Source organism: Myotis daubentonii, chromosome 5 (assembly GCF_963259705.1).
Source record: "Myotis daubentonii chromosome 5, mMyoDau2.1, whole genome shotgun sequence".
Lineage (NCBI taxonomy): Eukaryota > Metazoa > Chordata > Mammalia > Chiroptera > Vespertilionidae > Myotis > Myotis daubentonii.
Window position 1 is genome coordinate 582,694 of NC_081844.1, and position 17,034 is coordinate 599,727.

At 54.3% G+C, this 17,034-nt stretch overlaps 1 protein-coding gene across 2 annotated transcripts in view; it reads left to right on the forward strand.

Annotated features, from left to right (window-relative positions):
• The first annotated feature begins 1,087 nt into the window (after positions 1 to 1,087).
• The window catches only part of ALPK1 (alpha kinase 1), a 65,912-nt gene continuing 49,965 nt past the window's right edge, over positions 1,088 to 17,034 (forward strand). The window contains exon 1 of one of the 2 annotated variants that reach the window (XM_059695499.1): positions 1,088 to 1,299. The gene's annotated coding sequence lies outside the window, so the exon portion shown is untranslated. The remainder of the gene's footprint in view (positions 1,300 to 17,034) is intronic. The other variant, XM_059695497.1, reaches the window with a different exon arrangement.

The following is a 17,034-nucleotide window of genomic DNA, read 5'->3' on the forward strand; positions in this document are numbered from 1 at the left end:
TGGTCGCTCGTGTGTCCCGTCTGCGGTCTGACTCCATCGCGTTCTGAGGCAGGTGGGCGCCGACGGCGTCTGCGCTGGGTCTGTCTGGTTTGCTTTTTGTTACTCTTCATCCCGGGATACTTTTCACATTGATTTTTAGAGAGAGTGGAAGAGACAGGGAAAGACGGAGAGAAACATCGATGTGAGAGAAACACACCGATGGGTTGCCTCCTGCAGGCGCCCCGACCAGGACCCATGCTGGGCAGCGGCCTGCAACCGAGGGACGTGCCCTTGACCGGAATCGAACCCAGGACCCTTCGGTCCGCTCTATCCACTGAGCAACACTGGCCAGGGCCTCATGGGTCTGTCTTCTTCTTTTTTTTTTTTTTTTTAGATTTTAAAATAGTGTCATAAATTTATTTCCAGATTTCATCTTTAGAGCAAAAAGAAAAAAAAGCACTTATACAGATTTCCATGAGAAAGAAAGAAAAAGAAATGACTAGCTGTTGACTCAACGTCCTTTCCAAGAAACTTGCAGCTTGCATCTTGTTTTGTTTTGTTTTTTTTCAAGTTAAGCAGGTTTCCTTCTTTAGACCTTTTTTTAAAAAATTTATTTTATTGCTTAAAGTATTACAAAGGGTATTACATATGTGTCCTTTTTTTTCCCCCCGCCCTTGACAATCCCCTGGCCTCCCCTACGCCCCAGTGTCTTATGTCCATTGGTTATGCTTATATGCATGCATATAAGTCCTTTAGTTGATCTCTTACCCCCCTCCCGCCTGCCCCCCAACCCTCCCCGGCCTTTCCACTGCAGTTTGACAGTCTGTTTGAGGCAGCCCTGCCTCTGTATCTATTATTGTTCCTAAGTTTATAATGGTCTCTATTATCCATGAGTGAGTGAGATCATGTGGTATTTTTCCTTCAGTGACTGGCTTATTTCACTCAGCATAATGCTCTCCAGTCCGGGTCTGTCTTCTGATGCTACATCAGAACACCGTTCCCCACTGACACTCTCTTTCCTCGGCTCCCGGGGGACGGTTCTCCATTCTAAGTCCAAATAAAGAGTTTTCTTGCACTTTCTTTAAAAGAAGGAATTTTCTGCAGTAATACAACTCCCAGAATACCCTGCACCAAGGGGTGCCTGCAGGGGTGTGTCCAACGGTGCCAAACGGCTGGACGTTGCACAATCCGGAGGCTGCGGCCGGCTTGGCTTTCTTTCAGTTTCCTGCTTCCTGGAACGGAGGCTGCTTCTGAGAAACGGTGTTTCAAGGAGGCCGAGGGGTTCTTTTCCGAGTGTTTTCCGTCTCCTGCGAGAGAAAAGTGAGTACCGGCCTTCACGCGTCAAACAGAGCTGGGTAGATGTGGGTGCAAAAAAAAAGGCCTGGTACACGTGATACACCAACTGCTGATGGTGGGCGGCTCCTTCCAGACTGTGAAACGTTGCTATGTGCTTGGTTTAATGTGAATTACAACTGCTCCCTGGATGTGATTGCCCTGAAAGACGTTGAGCTGGTTTACTGTCCGTGTGGAGGAAGCGATGAAGGAAATGCGGTGACAGGAGATGTGCGACAGGGTGAGGCCGGGAGGCGCCTGGGAAGGGCCGAGGTTGAGGCCACGGGCACTGGTGTGTGTGAGGCGGGCGTCTCTGACCAGGGCAGGTGGGAGTCCTGAGCTCGCCGTCCCTGGGTCACAGAGCTTAACTGGTAACACAGACTGTTGGCTTTCCTGATGATAGACATGGACGTGTCTGATAGATAAGTACGTGTCTGATCAGATCTCACTAGGCTGTGCTGCTCCGTATTTCCTCCGAATTGCCATGAAATGGGAGGTGCAGAGGCCGCCAGCACTTGTGAAATGAGTCATCGAGGAGGCGAGTTGTCCCAGGTAACCCCCAGCTCCTTCTTGCCGGTCAGATGGGTTCTCAGTGTCCCAGTAATCGCTGCAAGTCCCACGGAGAGAAAGCTGCCCTAGGGTTCTGAGCGATGCCACACAGTCCCGCTTCTCCCGTATGAGTCTGGGTCCTTAGAGACTCGCCCGGAACCGGAGCTCAGAGCCTGAGACTCCCTCCCGATTGAAAACGACAACCGCGCCCTCAGCGGCCAGCCCTCTCCGCATGCACCTCCACACCTGAGTATTTGACTTCCGCACTGCGCCTCCTCTGAGTCTCGGTATATTTTTCTCTTTCCTTCTAGTTGTAGAACTTCCACTCAGCCAGCCTTCCTATGGTTCTGGATGATGTCCGTTCCGTCTTTTAGTTGTATTTTTGAAGTGGTTGTTCAAGGCAGCAAACTCCAGTGTTTACCTATGCCGCCATCTTGGTTTCTCTCCTCTCTCTCATTTCTATCTCTTGCTCTCTCACTATCTCCCTCTCTATTTCTCTCTCTATCTCTCTCATCTCTCTCTCTTTCTTTCTCTCTTTCTCATTTCTATCTTTCATTTCTCTCTCTCTCTCTCTCTCTCTCTCTCTCTCTCTCTCTCTCTCTCCTCTATCACCTATGTCTATGTCGGTAGGTTAGAGCACGGGGTGAAGTGCTGACGGGAACCCTTTCTATCGGCTGGATTCTTCCTCTTTTGCTTTGAAGAAAAGAGAAGGTCTGCCCGGTGTGGCTCAGTGGATAGAGCGTCGGCCTGAGGACGGAAGGGCCCAGGTTTGATTCCAGTCAAGGGCACATACCTCGGTTGCAGGCTCCTCCCCGGACTGGGCCGTGGTCGGAGCTTGTGCAGGAGGCAACCAATCAATGTGTCTCTCTCACATCAATGTTTCTCTCTGTGTGTCTCTCCCCCTCCCACCCTCTCTTAAAATCAATGGGAAAATGTCCTAGGGTGGGGATTAAAAAAAAACAAAAATTAAAGAAAAGAGAGAGAGAGAGGTGAAATCTACAAAGCGGCCTTGGGTGAGCTTGTGGCTCAGTTGGTTGGGCATCTTTCCGGGCACCAAAATGTTGCCAGTTCGATTCCTGGTCACAGGCCCAGGTCTCGGGGCCAGTCCCCAGCAGGGGGCGTGCAGGAGGCAGCCGATGGATGTTCCGCTCTCACATCAGTGTTTCTTTCTCTCTCCCTCGCCCTTCCTCTCTCTCTCTCTCAAAAGTAATGGAAAATTTTTAAAGAGAAAAGGGAAGGGGGAAGGGGAACTTTCCCTGATGGTCACACCCTCTTCGTTTCTCATTCTTACTAGTCAGTGTTCCCCTGACCCAGGTTCATGAGCGAGGCCAGCACATGCTGGGCTGATGTTCACGTCCGTGTCTTATAGACACTCCCAGCCCAGGCCCAGGCTTGCGCATGCCCCTGGCTCGGCAGGGGGCACCTCTGGTCTCCGCCCCTCACTCCTCACCCACCGCTGCACAAGCCAGCACCTCTGCAGAACCACCAACGCTGCCTTGGCCGCTCATAACGTCTTTTTTTTTTCTTTTTTTTTTTTTCTAGAAAAGACACATTTAGATGCTCCTCTGATTGGGCTACATCCTCACAATAACTTAACCTCTCATTCAAGGTTGGATGCCTCAGGCCGTGACTTTCCAAGACACCGACATCCATGCCCAGAAATTTGCTTCCCTAAGTCGTGCCCCCAGTGACTCTCCCGAGAGAGTAAGGAGTCAGGTCCGAGCTCACTTCCAGAAGCCGCAGGTGATGGGATATGGAGGAACATTTGAAGCCTCAAGCTCAGACGCGCTGCCCCCCGCAGCCCCTCCCCAGCGGGTGAGAGGCCAGACCCAGGAGCGGGCGAGGCACCCAGGCCGCGGGCCAGGCAGCGAGAAGCCGGCAGAAACCCCTGCCCGCTGCCTGGGCTGTGCAGGCGCCCGCCTCCTGGCCAGATGGGCAGGGCCCCTCACCTTCCTCACTCTCCTTGGGGCACATTCTTCAAATATATTTCCACTCGGAAAAGTGACCTCTGCTCACCTTATCCAAACCCAAAGGCCACTCTGTAGATTTCACCTCTCTCTCTCTCTCTCTCTTTCTCTCTCTCTCTCTCTCTCTCTCTCTCTCTCTCTCTCTCTCTCTTTCTCTCCCTCCAGTTTTCAGGTTGTTGACTGGTCTCTGCCCACCTCACACCCTGACTTTCCTCCTGCGTTTCTGGCTGCCCTCCCTTCAGACCCTCTTCCTGTCTGTTGAACACACCTGTTCCAGGCGCCCTTTATCCCGTGTGTGGGGGCGCCCACGGGGGCTGCTCTGGCTGCCCTGTTAGAACCACCTCTGCTCCTTCGTGTGTGACCCTGACGGGTGCCTGACCCTCTGGGCCCCAGTGCTCTCGCCCCTAGCAGGAGGACAGGAAGGGTAATTATCCGTGCGGTTTTTACAAAAATCAAATGAGCTTTTGCACTGAGGACCTGATACCAGGACTTGGTCAAAACAAACGCTGCTGTTTTTAAGTCCTGCGGCATCTACGCAGATCGCACGAGGCTGACACAGTCCTCGGGGACGTCCGACTGAATTTTGAGAAGGTGGAGACGGCGTCATAGACTCTGTGAGTCAGAAGGGACTTCAGAGACTTTAGCAATACCCTCTAATTTTAAAGAGGAGGGAATGGCCCTGGCCCGTTTGGCTCAATGGATAGACCATTGGCCTGTGGACTGAAGGGTCCCAGGTTTGATTCTGGTCAAGGACACATTCCTGGGTTGCAGGTTCCTCCCTGGCCCGGGCCCAGGTTGGGGTGCATGCAGGAGGCAACCAACCCATGTGTTTCTCTCACATCGATGTTTCTCTCTGTCTTTCCCTCTCCCTTCCACTCTCTCTAACGATGAGTGGGAAAATATCCTCGGGTGAGGATGAACAAAAGTAAATAAATAAAAAGCAAAGAGGAGGAAGTGGCGGTCTGGGAGGGAGAGGGGACGCCCCTAAATTCACGGGACAGTGGGGTTAGCATCGGGAGCCCTCGCCGGCGAGGGGCTGACTATGTGGTTGGGAATGAGTAGGTCGCGGGCAGGAGATTCATGGACGGGCAGGACTTAACGGGTGAATTCGTGGTGGTACTGGTTTGGTTAGCAAACACGCCGTAGATGGCACAAGTGTAATTTTATCATCGTTACACGGAAACATCACCGACTTTGAGATAATAGATTCGCGAATCTTCTTTTTTCTATAGTGAATTCCAAAAAGATGCCTGTATTTTTACTGAAATAGAGTTGAATTTACTGGGCAGGCAAATAACATGCATCACTATTTCAGTGGTTTCTTTGTTTTGTTTTAATCCTCACCAGAGGGTATGTGTTTGTTTGCTTTTATTTATTTATTGTCAATGTCAACGTTTCACAGAAGCTCTACGTTTCCATTGGTCATTACTGAGTCTTGTAATTTCTTTAGATCTTTTTTGTTCTGACAACAAAACACTTGTTTTCCCTAATAAGTGAGCATGTACAAGGGTTTTCTCCTTGGCCTGTGCTGCTATGAGCCGCCAGGAGAGGGCGGCGGAGAGGCGCCGGGAAGGAGAACAGACCACAGGCTCTTGTTGGGGAAAAGCCAGGAAGACCCTGATGTGAGTGACGCAGACATTTGTCGGGGCTGACGTCCTATTAACTCACTTTCTGAGCCGGAGACCGTGGGGTAGACATGGCCACGGTTTTCAGAGGATCCGATGCCGTCCTGGTAACACCATCAGGTCACCGATGTGTGGAAACGTCTGTTAGGACCGACGAGGACTGAAAACTTGACATGAGTTCGAAGGTAAAAGATGAGAGGACTAAATGACCGCTTCGAGGGGTAGGCGGGGAGTTTAATCCTTACAGAGACGATGAAAGCGCCTCCTCTGGGAATAGCAGAGTTATTGCTGGCACAGAAGGAAGTTTTCCAACGTATCAAGTGGACAGTAGGCAACGCGGAGGACGAAGCCAATGAGAGAGGCTGCCCCGGTTCAGCCAGCGTCTCCTTTCGTGAGCGTTGAACAACGACGAATGTTTCTGCACCTCGGCCATGCCAGGAACTATTCCGGATCCGAATACCCCAGGTTTAGGAGGGAGCAAGGCGGACGCAGTCCCTGGCCTGTTGCAGTTTATACGATAGCCCGAGAGACACACATTTGAAAGTCTCACCATTAATCCATTACCTACAGCTGGGGGAAATGGAAATCGCCCCGAATACATCAGTTTGGGTTCAACCCTAAAGTTGGAAATTCAGTGAAATTGAAAATAGGACTCAACTGACAATAAACAAATCACCTCCAAAAAGAACACTTGGTGGACTTCTCTCTCTCTCTCTCTCTCTCTCTCTCTCTCTCTCTCTCTCTCTCTTTAAATCCTCACTCAGGGATATTTCCCCATTGATGTTTAGAGAGAGTGGAAGGGGGGAGGAGGGAGAGAGAAGGAAATCGATGTGAGAGTGACGCACTGGTTGGTTTCTGAGGATCGAGCCTGCAGTGTCCTTGACTGGGAATCAAACCCGTGACCCTTCAGTCCGCGGGCCGACGCTCTAACCACTGAGCACCAGCCAGGGGTTGATAGTAAAACATGACCAGCTCCAACTTGAAGACTTTTTGGGGAGAGGGGCACTGCTGGTGGAGCGTGGCTGCACTTAAAGGCCACGGGAGGGTCAGCTGTGACAGGAGACACCTGCCAAGCTCAGCGCTCGACGAGGAGCCGCCGTCAGCTCCACTGGGCTCTGCGCTCGGCTGACAGGGAGCTGCAGGGGCTCCGGGCTCTGGGACCCCGCGCTGTGTGCGGGGCCTGAGAATAAAAGCCGTTCCTTCCCAAGGCAGCAGGGGGTCGGGTATAAACCTCAAAGGTGGGCGGGCGGGCGGTCAGGGCGAGGCCACAGGCAAGCATCCCAGGTTTGCAAAGTAGGAAACGAAGCACTTGGAGGCAGGGTGGTGGGCTGATCGCGAGCACAGGTCTGAAGGGAGACAGATCTGCAAGCCCCAAGCCCCGACTTACTCCCCGACTCACGTCACTGCAGCCTCCGGTGCCTCGTGTACCACGCGAGGTGACGACCCTGACACCCTGAGGAGCATTCAGTTAGCACCTGGGCCGGTGGCACCAAGCTCCTCTGGACGAGATGAAGATCGCTCGTCCTGCCCTGGCCGGCTGGGCTCAGTGGATAGAGTGTCGGCCTGGGGACTGAAGGGTCCCGGGTTCGATCTGGTTAAGGGCACAGGCCTGGGTCTCGGGCTCGATCCCCAGTGCGGGGTGAGCAGGAGGCAGCTGATCTGTGATTTTCTCTCATCATGGATGTTTCTATCTCTCCCTCCCTCTCCCTTCCTCTCTGAAGTCAATATATATATATATATATACACACACACACACACACACACACACATACACATATATACACACAAAACTCTACATGGCTTTCAGACCTTAAAATTAGTGAAATTAATGTAAGTGCAGACATGAGTTGTCTTGTGACCAGCAGTGACCTTTGGGAATGGAAACACAAGTCATCGTGTGGCCGTCAGCTCCGCCCATGGTAAGCGCCCTACACAGGTGACCAGTTTTATCTTTAACACCATATTTTTTGCTGTACCTTGTCTATGTTTAGATACACAAATACCACTGTGTTATGTTGCCTACCGTGTTCAGTACAGTAACATACTGCACAGGTTTGAGCCCAGAAGCGATAGGCTAAACCGCACAGCCTACATGTGCAGTGGGCTATCCCGTCTGGGTCTGGAGAGTTACACTGCATGATGCTCACAGCGACAAAACCGCCTAATGCCACACAGTCCTCGCAACACATCCCTGCAGTTAAGTGGTGGCCGACTACAGTCCCTCGAGGAGTCCTCTTTCTTCTCTGTAAAATCAAGGAGCTCAACCCTCCCTTCTGGCTATGGGGTTTCTCCCTGCTGATTCTGCTTAACTAATAATAGATCATCACTCAGCTAATTTTTTTAAATTTAAAGCTACATCTCGGAATCCCCCCCAAGTACCTCCACCTTTCAATCTACATAAATAATTACATCCCCAGGCTCACCCAGCGCCACTGTGGCGTTTGCTGTGCGCACCCCAGACACCCTGTGGGGACCAGCTCCCCCCTTTTACCGACAGCGCTTCTCGGGCTGGCGGGTTCTGGGCTCTGCGCGGCCACTCGGGATCCCGGGGATCTCTGTCCTCCTTTGAAAGGCATGTGTTTTTTTCTTCTTAACATGCTGCTTCGGGCAGGAGTTTCACCTCCCAGATCTCAGCCGCATGCAACATGGGGATGTGTGGGGAACAAGGGCGACGTCGCTGGGCTGTGCGTGGTCCCGGGTGGCCTGGGATGTTGCGTGAAGACCAGCGACGCCCCCAGCACAAGGGGCCACGATCCTGCGGACCTGCTCGCGGCTTGTCAAGCAGGTCGCTGCCTCCCGGCCGTGCTCAGGCGAAGGGCGCCTGGGATGCCTGAGGTGCCTCCCTTTCCTCAGGGCGCTGACCACTGTCCGCACAGCGGCCTCTCCAGCCCCGCGCTCTGGACTCCGGGACTCCGCTGTGCGTTTCTGTTCATCCTTAAGCGGATCCTGTCGGCACCTCCTAGAGCAGCGACGGCGAACCTTCTGAGCTCGGCGTGTCCGCATTTTGAAAAACCCCAACTGAACTCTGGCGCCGTGTCACATGTAGACATTTTTTGATCTCGGCAACCATAGTAAAACAAAGACTTATATTTTTGATATTTATTTTATATATTTAAACGCCATTTAACAAAGAAAAATCAACCAAAAAAGTGAGTTCGCGTGTCACCTCCGACACGCGTGTCAGAAGTTCGCCATCGCTGGCCTAGGTGCTCCAGCAACGCCGAGGGAGTGAAAGAATAAACACACGTGCCAGGGAGGAACACGCAGGCAGGAGGGGGAGCCCAGCTGAGGGGAAAGAAGGAGACAAGCCAAGCACGAGTGAGTTCTTCGCCTGATTCACACGGACATCCTCAGAGGAGAGAGGGAAAGGGGCCGAGTGTGGACAGCACGACCGCGTGTGGCTGGTGACCGCCCTCCCGGGGACACGTCTGAAGGGGACCCAGAGCGTGGCACGCTCACTCCCGTCCCAGTCACAGCCCCTCTCGGCTGTGAGGCCGGCCTCGTCGTCACCGTAGCACCACGTCCAGCTCTAGGACCAGGCAGCTCTGGCCTCCAGGGGGCTAGGCCGCCGTTATCCTACGATGAGGTCACTGGAGACGTTATCAAGTGTAAGATTGTAGGATCTGAGCTGGAGTGGATCTAAAGGGACCGCCCGGGAAAGGTGGGCCCGGAGGGCGTGGGGAGGAGGTCCCCGGCCAAAGGGTTGGCAGGGGGTACGGACAGGACATTGCAGGGACGGCCAGGGCAGCGATGGCAGGAGGGCGGGGACCGGCGCTCGGTGAAGCCGGGTGAGTGAGCAGGGCGTGTGGCTGAGCTGCTTGGCGAAAGGCAGGTTTGTTTCATTCACTTACAGGGGAGCCTCCGTGTGTGTGAAAGCGAGTCGAGTGACACGCGTGACGAAAACGAAGGGCAGGGAGGACAAGTTACAGCGAGAAGCACTGATCAGAAACCGGTCAGGAGGCCGTCGAAAGGCAGGGCCCGAGGGGCGGGCTCGCCACACACACAGCACGGAGCTGGTCAGAGCCCTGAGCTTCCTGGCGCCCAGGTTCCCACTGCAGCCAGGGGTCCCAGCCTGGGGGCGCCCCCTGATACTTGCAACTTCATCCTAGAAAGACGCTATTGCTCCGACACTCACATGAGAGAAAGAAGAGGCTCCATGAGTTTTGTGCAAGCTACACACGGGGCGGGCAAAGTAGGTTTACAGTAGTGAGGATGCAACATTGAGTTCGTCCTTTTTTTATGTATTTTTATGGATTTCAGAGAGGAAGGGAGAGGGAGAGAGAGCTGGAAACATCAGTGATGAGACAGAATCACGGATTGGCTGCCTCCTGCACGATCCAGATCCAGGTGCCCTGACCGTGAATCGAACTGTAACCTCCAGTTTCATAGGTCGATGCTCAACCATTGAGCCACGCCAGCTGGGCCAGAGTTTATTCTTGTGTTATTATTTATTAATTAGAGGCCCGGTGCATGAAATTCATGCGGGGGGGGGGGGGGTCCCTCAGCCCAGCCTGCACACTCTCCAATCTGGGACATCCCTCTCACAATCCGAGACCGCTGGCTCCTAACCACTCACCTGCCTGCCTGCCTGATTGCCCCTAACTGCTTCTGCCTGCCAGCCTGGTCGCCCCCAACTGCCCTCCCCTGCAGGCCTGGTTGCCCCCAACTGCCCTCCCCTGCAGGCCTGGTCGCCCCCAACTGCCCTCCCCTGCAGGCCTGGCCGCCCCCAACTGCCTTCCCCTGCAGGCCTGGTCGCCCCCAACTGCCCTCCCCTGCTGGCCTGGTCGCCCCCAACTGCCTTCCCCTGCTGGCCATCTTGTGATGACGTGAGGGCATCGCGCGAGGGCGGGAGGGCCACCTAGGTTTTTATTAGTATAGACTGTTGTGTTCTTTTCCATGGGAACCACTGTAGACCTACTTTGCCCCGTCCTGTGCATGTCACTCATGACTAACTGTAAAGGGCACCACCACCGAACAGCCTAGCGAAGTAGAGGGCGGCAGGGAGTGTGGGGATGGCTGGCTGCGTGTGGGCTGCCGTGTGGGCAGGCGCTCGACGAACCGGTGAGAAGACTGCGGGCTGACAGCCCCCATGGGGACCGGCTGTGAGGCTGTGCTCTCAGTAAGGGGGTGGTGAGGCGGGAGGCCCCCTCCTAGCCCGTCTTTCCTGCACCCCACCATCTGTCCTTGGCGGAAACACCAGGTATTGTTACTGATTTGGGGCAGGTACCTTTTTTCTGGACCAGGGCCCCGCCTCCTCTCACGCCCCTGCCGCCCCGGCCGAGTCCGCCTTGGCGGAGTTCCCTGCTCCGGACGGACGGATGGACGGACGGACAGCCAGCTGCTCTGGGTTGTGGTGCCACCGGTGAGCCCTGGGAGCGGCCCAGCGCATTCTTAGGGCGACGCTATGTGTGTTGCTGGGGGTGAACTTGGCCTTCAGCGAGTCCACAGGAGGAGACCTTGCCAATAAAAGCCTGAAATAGCGACAAGCTCAGAGGGCGGCTCAGGCCTCAGGCTCATGTCATTTCCCCGGAGACACCCGGCCTCTCCCAGGGCCCAACACAAAAAGCAGGGACGTTTCTCAAGGAAAAGAGGTGTTTGTCCCGAGGCCCGGACGGCTTTGTTGGTTCTGGCCGCGCTGGGTCCTCCTCCCCGGAGCTCAGATCTGCGGCCACAGTGCCCACAGGTGTCCTGGTCACGGGATCTCCGTGGCGAGAGTGGCTTGTTCTCTGAACAATTCTGATACACGATTAAAACGGCCGGTGAGGCTCAGTGGTTGAGTGTCGCCCTATGAACCAGGAGGTCACGGTTCCATTCCTGGTCGGGGCACAGGCCCGGGTTGTGGGCTCCATCTCCAGTGTGGGGCATGCAGGAGGAAGCCGATCCATGATTCCCTCTCATCACTGATGTTTCTCTCTCTCTCCCTCTCCTTTCCTCTCTCTGAAGTCAATTAAAATATTTAAAACAAAAAACTGAAGAAAAGCCTAAGACCTAATTAAGACTGAGAGTGTGAAAAGATTGCCTATTATTTGTGAGTTTTGCTCTCCAAAGTCATCGACACCTTTATCAAACAATAAAGATGCCAGCAGGAGAGATTTAGAGCTGGTAAATGTTTAACCTGGCTTTTTTTAGAAGCAGATACGTCAGGTGGGTTTGTTCATAATGGCCTCACCTCCTTCGAAGATCTCACCTGTGATGGTTTTCACCCCACCTTCCACATTCTTCTCTCTCAGGGGCCTTTTCAAATAACCACCATTTTGATGTGTCTACTGTTTTATAAATCACTATTTTTTAAAAATATTTTTTTACTGATTTCAGAGAGGAGGGGAGGAGGAGAGATAGAAACATCAAGGATGAGAAGGAATCATTGATTGGCTGCCTCCTGCACCGGGAATCCAACCATGACCTCCTGGTCCATAGGTCGATGCTCAACCCCCGAGCCAGGCCCGCCGGGCATAAATCACTATTTTTAAACGTGTTACGTTCATTTGCTCCTTCTGCTTCCCCAAGGCTTGGTTTTTGCTGGTTTCTTCTTCTTGGGAGGAAATCGAGGTTCACGCGTCGTTTTTATTGGTCTCGTGCGTGTAGCCGTGGGCTCGGTTTGGGGGTGAAGTGGAAAATGACTTGTGAGCGCCGTGGAAGTTCCAGGTGGGATGGTTATAGATGCCAACGTCTGGCTAACCGTCCAGAGCTTCTTAAATGGATCATGGGCAATTTTTTCCTGCTATGTTATTAATTTTTGTAAATGTTCAGCAGTAACATGCGTTTATTGTTGGGTAAGAGCTGAAGGGCTTGCATTTTTAAATTAATAAGCCATGTTGTGACATTTTTTAATTCTTAAGTATTTTAGTGGTGTGTTGTTGTTTTTTTCAAGGAGGACAGATTTTTAGTACAAGTATCACCCACAATCGTAAATATATCCAACTCTCTATATCGTTTCCTATCTTGTTTACATTAGAAGTGCGGGAAGAAGGTGTCAGAAGGACATTCACACAGAAGCGATGCTCTAATAACTTTGTTGTTGTTGTTAATTCTCACCTGAGGATATCTTCCCATTGATCTTTTGGAGAGAGTGGAAGAGAGAGGGAAAGACGGAGAGAAACATCAGTGTGGGAGAAACATCGATTGGTTGCCTCCTGCACGAGCCCCGACAAGGGTCCCGGCTAGGGAGGAGCCTGCAACTGAGGTCCGTGCCCTTGCCCAGAATCGAACCTGGGACCCTTTGGTCCGCAGGCCGACGCTCTATCCACTGGGCCACACCAGCCAGGGCTCTAATAACTTTTAAAGGATGGGGACTGGGAGAAGCATGCCCCTCGGGACCGGCACTTGCCAACGCCTGGGCGACCACACGTTGGCGCTGCTAGGATGAAAGGCACAGCAGATCTGATTTAGGGCATGAACGTGCCAGAGTGGCTCCCGGCAAGAGAGGTAATTGGTGACCTGCCTCACAGCCTCATCACCTGCCACATGGCAGGTGTGCCACAAAATCACGCCGTGCACCTGAGACCCTGAGTTCTCTCCGTACGCGTGTGAAGAGAGCGGCCCCGTCGAATAGGGAGCACTGTTGTGAAACGTGTTTTAACCTGTGCACGCCCTCAGAAATACCCGAAACATTCTATTTGCGACGCACAGATGTGTCTAGAACTGTCCCTACAGGTGGTCTGTGCGAGGCTGGCGGAGCGAAGGGCACCGTGGAGCCGAGGGCAGCATCCGGTTCCGAGTTCCCTGTGAGCAAAGGCAAAAAGGGGCAACGTGCCGAGGCTGAGATGCTCGTGACCTGATGCCAACAACAGGTCCCAGCAGCATGGGAACCGGCGTCTCCTGCTTTAATCAGGGAGAACCCGCCCCGCGGGCGTCACCTGGCACTGAGCCGTGTGGGGGACACGCTCCCGCAATCTTAGGAAGCAGTTACTTCAAGACGGCACACACGTGAAAGCCGGTTCCTTTTATCACAAAGGAATGATCATAAAATGAGAAAAACAACTAGAATCAGTTGTGCTCTCAGCCTCGCACTTGCGTTTCAGACACAGAATGTAGGCCTCCCTGAGGGAGTGTCTTCAGCAAACTCCTGAGCCTTTGGTTTTAACAACAACAAAAAAAGACAAACGTTTTCCATGCTGCTGTATAATTTTTGGTTTTTGTTTGTTTGTTTTGGTCTTGGGTTTTTTTGCATTTTATTGAAACTGGAGGCTGCTCGTCCACCTGCTGCTTAGCTGAGTATGTCAGCAGGTTCTGTAGGAAATGAGCCGCCAGAATGGCCGGCTCTAAATGGCCCGTTGTCCCGTGAAGATGCGGGTGAAGGAAGAGGCCGGGACCAGCCTCTGTCCCCGAGGAGCGAGGACTCCATGGCCCGGCAGGTGCGTGGCAGCGCCTGACCCTCATCGAAGGAACAAAGGGGCAGGGGTGGTGCTCTCGTCATCTCGGCCGAGAGGAGGGAAGACAGGATGGGCACTGAGGAAGAGGGGGACCAGCCAGCGTCTCCCCTGCACCGCAGCGGCCTCCTGGACACTCGGCCTCCTCGTCCTTCCCCCGATGGCAGCGCGGGTTCCACGCCCAGAGCCTCGGCCAGGAGGCCGGCGCCCAGGAGGCACAAGGGGACTCTGTTCCTCTTCAAAGGGAGCCAGCAGAGCTCTGCGCGGGGATTAGCGGGCGGGCTGGGCTTTGAGCAGGTCCCTCCCGGGAGGAGGGGATGCTAATGAGGCGGGACGTCTGCAGGAACACTGGGAATATCCCCAATCCCCCGTCCGCTTTGTCTCTGCCCCGCGGGATCCGCGCTTTATCATCTCAGGGGGAGAGCAGAAAAGGAACCAGCGAGTACCCAGCCGCCTCACGGATCCGCGTCTGTGAAAAGTTCATTTAAATCTATATTTATATTTCGGCTGCGTTACACTTCAAAGTCGGCAGAAAAACCAAAGCCCAGCCATTAACAAGTATCTGACCAGCCCCCCGCCCAGGGGTCGCTGCGAAATAGCTCGTCTTTGTAGAAAAGAACAGGCACAGAACGGGAACTTCTGAGCACTGTTTCAGGTTACCGCGTGGCTCTCCACCATTTCCCTTTAAAATTGTTTATTTGCGATTTTTACCTTTTTCTGCACAATGTCCTTCTGCTCAATATGGGAAAATCCTGTCTCTTAAAACCTCGTGTGTATTTAGTTCATGGGATGCTATTCTCCCGCACTCAGAACCTCGTCGACACCGGGAAGGTGGGCTCACTGTCTGGTGTGTGATTTGCATGTGGGATTCGTACCCGTGGCTCCGAGAACTGAAATCCCTGTGAGATTTCCCCTCGGTCGCCGGGGAGTGGAAGTCCCGTCACCCACAGCCGGGCTGCACGCGTGTCCAGCGTGACGGCCAGCATGTCACCGTGCTCGCCACGTCGCTCCGGGTCCTGGGGTTTTGCTGGTCGGGGGTGCGTGTCTTCTATGTCGGATCTGAAGGGCCTGTCTCTTCCTGACATGATGCATATTCATGACCGAGTGCCCTGCAGGCCCCGAGCAAGCGGAGTGTGCACAAAGCCGGCCTGCCCTTCGCACAGGCCAGGCGGCTGCGGGGCCAGGGCCCTGCACACAGCAAGCCCCTCGCTCCTCGGGCCTGGCTCCCCACACGTTCCCGGTGTCGCTGCGGCAAGGCTGCCAGGAGGCAGAGGCTCCTTGTGGCCGTTTCCAGATAAAGATAATTTCCTGAATGTGCGTTTATTTGCCGATGGGCTCGCGGGCCGAGGGGAAGTGCCCGGTCGTCGGCGGATTAGGGTTTTGTCACTTCAAAGGCATCTTTGATGTAGAAATATGTGCTGTACCAAATTCATTATGTCTGTCCCTGAAGAGCTCTTAAATTTATGGGTCTTCCCTCAATTACCCCCCTTTCACGTCCACCGACGACCGGGGAGCGGGCGGTGTGGGGAGCCCGGGAGAGCGGGGCGCGCTGCTGCTGCCGCGGTCACTTCTGAGGCCGCAGAGGGAACAACAGGGGCCTTTGTTCCGTGGCGTCTCCTCGGGCCCCGAAGACAAAGGGCCTCTGCCAAGGCCCGACAGGAGGACAGCAACGGGACAGGAGGACAGCAACGGGACAGGAGGACAGCAACGGGACAGGAAGACAGCAATGGGACAGGAGGACAGCAACGGGACAGGAGGACAGCAATAGGACAGGAGGACAGCAACGGGACAGGAGGACAGCAACGGGACAGGAGGACAGCAATGGGACAGGAGGACAGCAACGGGACAGGAGGACAGCAACGGGACAGGAGGACAGCAATGGGACAGGAGGACAGCAACGGGACAGGAGGACAGCAATGGGACAGGAGGACAGCAATGGGACAGGAGGACGGCAACGGGACAGGAGGACAGCAATGGGACAGGAAGACAGCAATGGGACAGGAGGACAGCAATGGGACAGGAGGAAAGCAATGGGACAGGAAGACAGCAACGGGACAGGAGGACAGCAATGGGACAGGAGAACAGCAATGGGACAGGAAGACAGCAATGGGACAGGAGGACAGCAATGGGACAGGAGGACAGCAACGGGACAGGAAGACAGCAACGGGACAGGAGGACAGCAATGGGACAGGAGAACAGCAATGGGACAGGAAGACAGCAATGGGACAGGAGAACAGCAATGGGACAGGAAGACAGCAACGGGACAGGAAGACAGCAACGGGACAGGAGGACAGCAATGGGACAGGAGGACAGCAATGGGACAGGAAGACAGCAACGGGACAGGAGGACAGCAATGGGACAGGAGGACAGCAATGGGACAGGAGGACAGCAATGGGACAGGAAGACAGCAACGGGACAGGAGGACAGCAATGGGACAGGAGGACAGCAATGGGACAGGAAGACAGCAACGGGACAGGAGGACAGCAATGGGACAGGAGGACAGCAATGGGACAGGAGGACAGCAATGGGACAGGAAGACAGCAACGGGACAGGAGGACAGCAATGGGACAGGAGGACAGCAATGGGACAGGAGGACAGCAACGGGACAGGAAGACAGCAACAGGACAGGAGGACAGCAACGGGACAGGAGGACAACAATAGGACAGGAGGACAGCAATGGGACAGGAGGACAGCAACAGGACAGGAAGACAGCAACGGGACAGGAGGACAGCAATGGGACAGGAGGACAGCAACAGGACAGGAGGACAGCAACGGGACAGGAGGACAGCAATAGCACAGGAGGACAGCAATGGGACAGGAGGACAGCAATGGGACAGGAAGACAGCAACGGGACAGGAGGACAGCAATAGGACAGGAGGACAGCAACGGGACAGGAGGACAGCAACGGGACAGGAGGACAGCAATAGGACAGGAGGACAGCAACAGGACAGGAGGACAGCAACGGGACAGGAGGACAGCAACGGGACAGGAGGACAGCAATGGGACAGGAGGACAGCAACGGGACAGGAGGACAGCAATAGGATAGGAGGACAGCAACAGGACAGGAGGACAGCAACGGGACAGGAGGACAGCAACGGGGAGATGAGCTGTGCGTGTGCAGCCTCAGGAAGGGAGGGCTTCCCCGTTGGTGAAAATAAAGTGCTTGCACCTGTTTCATCCCCGTCACGTCCACGGTGACAGGAAGCCATGGCG